The sequence below is a fragment of the Pollicipes pollicipes genome, unplaced genomic scaffold (genome assembly GCF_011947565.3).
Source record: "Pollicipes pollicipes isolate AB1234 unplaced genomic scaffold, Ppol_2.1 Scaffold_3087;HRSCAF=3621_pilon_pilon_pilon, whole genome shotgun sequence".
Classification (NCBI taxonomy): Eukaryota; Metazoa; Arthropoda; class Thecostraca; order Pollicipedomorpha; family Pollicipedidae; genus Pollicipes; species Pollicipes pollicipes.
Genome location: NW_023596225.1, coordinates 9,219,075 through 9,225,074, shown reverse-complemented (window position 1 = coordinate 9,225,074; position 6,000 = coordinate 9,219,075).

Below are 6,000 nucleotides of genomic sequence, written 5' to 3'. Positions count from 1 at the left end.
CGCGCACTAGACAATGCTAGTGAGGCTTTAATACTTGACCCAGGCCGGTCCGAGACGCGTCGCGGTGTGCCAGGCAGGAGCAGCGGTTCGATGCCACCTCCCAGATCACCAACACCACTGCTCAGGGCCATCGCGTCCCAGTACCTCTTCAAATCCCACGTACCGCATGGCCTCACGAAAATCACATCATCAAGCCTCCCCTCACTCAACGGGACTCGCAGCCCGAAACGACTGCGGTACATAGCCCCTCCCCCCCCCCCCCTCCCCCCGACCGGAACAAGCAGCTACATCACCCGGCGTGTTAGGCAACCCCGCACATTACGCGCCACGGCGTGGGACTGGAGGCCCGTTAGGGATGGGGCGGCTGTCCCTGTGGGAGCGGCTGCTGTCAGTGCGTTGCCCCACACCCCGGCACCGCTGCTGTGTCCACCAGAGGCCGGCGCCGGCGCCTCAGCGAGCCGAGGCCGGCGCCCGAGCGGCTGGGACCGCGTTGTGATGGGCCGCGTCGGATCGAGTGGGCGCGAAAGCCGCGACTGCAGCTACTGGCGGTCCGGACACGGTCGTCGCGACTGCAGCTACTGGCGGTCCGGACACGGCCGCGTGCGGCTGCTGGTGGTCCGGACACGGCCGTGACTGCAGCTGCTGGCGGTCCGGACACGGTCGCGACTGCAGCTGCTGGCGGTCCGGACACGGTCGCGACTGCAGCTGCTGACGGTCCAGACACGGCCGCGTGCAGCTGCTGACGTCCGGGCACGGCCGTGTGCGGCTGCTGGTGGTCCGGACACGGCCATGACTGCAGCTGCTGACGGTCCGGACACGCCCGCGTGCGGCTGGTGGTCCGGACACGGCCGTGACTGCAGCTGCTGGCGGTCCGGACACGGCCGCGACTGCAGCTGCTGACGGTCCGGACACGGCCGTGTGCGGCTGCTGACGGTCCGAACACGGCCATGTGCGGCTACTGACTGTCGGGCACGGCCGTGTGCGGCTGCTGACGGTCCGGCCACGGCCGTGTGCGGCTGTCACAACCGCGGCTCTCACGCCGGCGGCCGGTACACCGGCGCCGGTCAAACACTCCTGGGCGTCACAACGTGTCAGGTGTGGCAGACGAGCAGCTGTCACCTTGTCGCACATACACGGCGGTCACGTGCAGCCGTCATCCCTGAAGCTGTCGTGTCTGTCGTCGTCGCGCCTGACAGCTGACCGTCCGTGTATGGCCCATAATGAGACAGCCGTGCCACCTGCGGCCGTCACAGCTGCGTGTATCACAGCTGTGCCAGCTGCGGCCATCAAAGCTGCGCGTATCACAGCTGTGCCAGCTGCGGCCTTCACAGCTGCGTGTATCACAGCTGTGCCATGTGCGGCCGTCACAGCTGTGTGTATCACAGCTGTGTCACCTGCGGCCGTCACAGCTGCGTGTGTCACAGCTCCAAGAATATCAGCCGTCACAGCTGCGTGTATCACAGCCCCAAGATCATCAGCCGTCACAGCTGCGTATATCACAGCTCCAAGATCATCAGCTGTCACAGCTGCGTTTGTCACAGCTCCAAGATCATCAGCCGTCACAGCTGCGTGTATCATGGCTCCAAGATCACCAGCCGTTACAGCTACCTGTGTGTAGCCGCAGCCGGCACAACTGGACTCGCTGTAACTGTAGTCAAGGAACGTCTCGACCTCAGCGATGTCTGTACAATAGAAGTGTGAACAATGCCAACCCAACCTGGGCCGGACAGGCGGGATGTTTTGCTGATGCCAGCTTGTGAGAGTGAGGCAATCTCTAGCCAGTCAATTCCTAATGAAGATCTTGCTACGTGTTAAAGCTCAGTAGGTACTTTAGTGCCGCAAGAGTCTGATGGCCCCTAATTTGATTCATTTAGGTCAACTTCTTTGCGGAAACGGGAACGTTATTCAGGTATTGTGCCTTACGGCTGCTCACCGCGTAATTGGAACTTCGAGGTGGAATGGGAACAAAACGACATACCAAGTGTATCCCATCAAGTGGCGAGTGCCAAGTGGCTCAAGATTTACGGGACCGAGGATTCTATTTAGGTCAGCACAAACACTCCATCTTCCAAGGTCGTGTTAGAAGTGATGGTGACTAGATTTCTGCAGATCAAGCGCTCAAAAATGTTAACTACTAGCACGCATCACCCATGCATGTGCTTGAGATTAGTGAATCGCACTCACGGCCATGCGGTGCGATCTCATCTTGCAGCGCCTGCTGAGATAATACGCATGTCAAGTCTCCTGGATGACGGGGTGGGCAAGGTAGCCACACCCCGCCGGTCCTCGCCCAGCGAGGGCAAGGAACACTCAGCTCCGAAACTGTGTCACACTGACCACTTCTTCAAGGCGATGGGATAAACTGCAGTCTGGCCCGCCATGTGGGGCGGCCGTGATTAGCCAGCTGGCGCTCCGGACATCTACTCGCCAGGCGGCATTGAGACAAGCATTACCCCCGCAAGGGCACCAGGAAATCATCCCCGGTGCACACGTTGCTAATTAACGTCGTAGCGGCGGCGAGATGGCGGGCGCTCCGCGTGGCAGCTCACGTAAGCTCGTCTTGCAGCCGTTAAGTTCCGCACTACCGCAGCCTCATATGAGTATTTAGGGGCCGAAGATCACATTTCCACTCATAATCCTTCAACCCTTTGGGCGATTTCGGCCAAATGCTGAGAGCGAACAAACAGTGGGGAAGGGGCACGGACCATAAGCGTCACCACCGCTGGGGACCGTGGGGTGCGGGTTTCAGCAGCTTCTGGGCACCTTGTCAAATTTGTGTTTTTGCCCACACAATAAGCATTCAAGCCACGAGTAACGTTGGATCCGGCCCCATGGATCCGGCCCCATTGGATCCGGCGGAACTGGTAAAGCCGTCCACAAAAGGATACAAAGCTTCACCCACGCACGCCATTGGACGATTGACCACCGCTTGATTTTCCCAATCCGTGGGCTACGGGTATGAAAGGCTGCGCGTACTGCGTCGGCAAGACACGCACCTATTTGGACTGATCGTCCGTGCTGTACAGGCACTTTCTACGCTGTGTTCAATTCGGATGGAAGGTGGATGGGCGCACTTGCAGAAACGTTTGGCTTGCATATAAAAGGCATGCATTATTTATTCATGGCATGTGCACAACTCAATATGCTGTTTCCTGTTCATAATGCATATTTAGGCATGCAGTCGTTTAGTGCCATTTCAAGGCAGCAGAGTGTAAGAAAGAAAGTGGTGCAGAGCGAATGAACAACAGTTGTGGGTGAAGAAACTCGAGTGTTGACATGCGTGGCTTATACCTCTGCCCGAGGGGTGGGGTGAGAAATACAAGTTTTGAGAAGTCTGGAATCCCATTGTGAAGCTAGGTTCCAGCGAAAATGTGCTCTATTGTGGGGGAGTTACTTTGCTCGACTGGTAATGTAACGCAGTCCATACATGGCGGTAACTTCGACAACCATAGTGTAATATAGATGCGTAGAAAATAGGTATACATGCCTTAACAACAAAAAATAGCCGGATTGCAATGCACCTGTAGATTGCCGCATCTGTTGCAAGGCCATCACATTCAACATAAGCCACGTCAGACGATTCGTTGATGACAACAAACCAGGGAAATTCCAACGATGTTAGCTGCTGTCCTGGCCCCGTGAGCATCACCATACCCGAAAGACATGACAACACTTGAAAGAAATTCTACGTTCCAATGTGGCGATGCGCCGGAGCGTTTCGGGTCGCGTTGTGATCGCGTCGCCCACGCGAGGTTACAGAGGAGGAGACAACATTTTCGCTGGCAAGCCCATGTTGCGGCGTGCTGTATGCATCCCTTATAATCTTACGTTGACCTTACGTATATTACATCCTACAAGTCCGTAAAATGGTTCGTACTTTCATATTGCAGGGAAGGCCGGCGATGCGGAGCGGGGATCGCACCGCGGCGGTTAACACCGTTTTATTGATGTACTGCGGGATTGTTGCATGGTGCTGTGGTCCGTGGTTTCCTCCCATCCTGTGAAGTCGCGGTTATGGCCCTTGGTCCTGTTTTAACTAGTCGGTGGTAACTTGTCTAAATCGCATCTTGGTCATTCGTGTTGATGAAAACATGTATTAAGATAATGGTGCCTGAGATACCCCGTTAACACGCGCTCAGGCGGGGATCAGTTTGACCCCAAAAAGCTTTTCCAGAATGGTTTCTGAACGGCATGGCGTAGCCGCGTCAAATTTTGCATAGCTGTAAGCGATCGAATGGCGGATAATTTGGTATTACAAAATTAGATTTACCTTGCAATGTCATTGATCTACGGCAGGTCAAATTCAGGCCATCGATTCAGCGAAGTCAATCTCTAGGGAATCGTTCAATCGGGTGCAACAACGGTGTGTTAGACGGAGCCATACATCTCTGAGATAGTTTCTTAGGTACCACAACAATTTGGGGAACAAACTCCATGACTCTGAGTCAGGTATAAAGGTCAGACCAAGGTCAAAACCAGACTGATTTATTGCTCCAGGGCTTGCCGTATGGGGTGGCTTCTGGTGCTTATTTGAAATTTATTGATAACAAGAACCGCATTGTACATCTTCCAAGAACTTCTTCAAAGTCAGGCAATGTCACTGACCTAAAATGACCCAGGTCAGCATCATTTTTATGAACATACTGGCCTAGGGTAATATTTGTCGCTTATTCATATGCAGAATTCAAAGCAGTCCTGAATGTACTTTGGTCGCCATGACCTTCGAAAAAAACAAACAAGGTTATTGACCTTAAATGAGCATGTGACGTTTGGCCTGGAGCAGGTAGTCTTGGCTCTGGGGGGCACTTTGGACATTACCTAGAGTTTGACCTTGTTTGACCTTATTTGACCCGAAGGTCATGATTTAGGAGTCTCAAAATTTAACCCAAGTGAGTTCACGTATAGGGAAAGACATTCCGTGCATTTGGTTTCTCTAGCTCCCTTAGTTTCTGAGATCTCTCGGGGTCAAATTGACCCCCATCCGAGCGAAGGGTATCCAACAGGTCACACGGGCGCGTGTTAAAGGATACTGATAATGTGGTGGTTAAGTCGCGCATCCAGGAAACCAGAGGTATGAGATTCGATTGTCAGCGGTACCCGCCCTTCCCGCCAGGGGTGAGAGACAGGCGATGTCATACAAGCTCCAGCAGCTGAGTGCGTCAGAGAGCCCCAGTGACACAAATACCCCCTCATTGCGCTCATACGGTTGACAACTTTTGTATCAGGTGCTAAAGGAATGCCAAATGAGCTGGATGGAAACATCACAAAATGACTACCTAGGTGACGCCACTGTTGCCCGAGGCAAAGCTGAAGGCAACAGTGATGACACGAAGGTCATCATTCTGCGATTTGCCTGAGAGTCGTTCAGCAATCAAATGAGTCACCTTGTAAACCATCTTAGCAGTTTGTGGTTCCAATTTGACGTGATTCACATGATCTGTGAAGGCTGTAACATCCTGACGAATATCTAAGCTGGTAAATGCACCCACGTCACCTGCGATCTTTAGCCTTCGGAGGGCCTCTGGCACGATTGCAGACCTTGTGAAAAACCGAAGAAGACCAACCGCACGCCAATACTTATAGCTGAGACATTTGAAACAAATCAGAATTCATCAAGTTTTCGCTTTTTCATCCTGGACGTTGTCAAAGTGTTTGACTTATTTCATGTGTCTAAAATGTGATGGATGGCATGCGGGTGATCATCTTCGCTCTTGTAACAATGTTTTCAGATTTTCTTTGTTGTTCTAACTTAATTGTTCTAAAATGCTGGGAATTATTTGCAACCTCAAAGCATCAAATTACCGCCCTGCCTACTTCGATGCCTTTAGTTTACATGCCGATAGATGGCAGTCGCTGCATGGTTTCGAAACACCTGCGCTGCTTGTATTTTCACCAAGAACGAAAACTGTATCATGGACTTGCACATTTGTAGAGTAATTGATTCACGTGCCTTTTAATTGTAGTTTGATTCAGAACAAAAATTACAATCGAAGTGCGTGA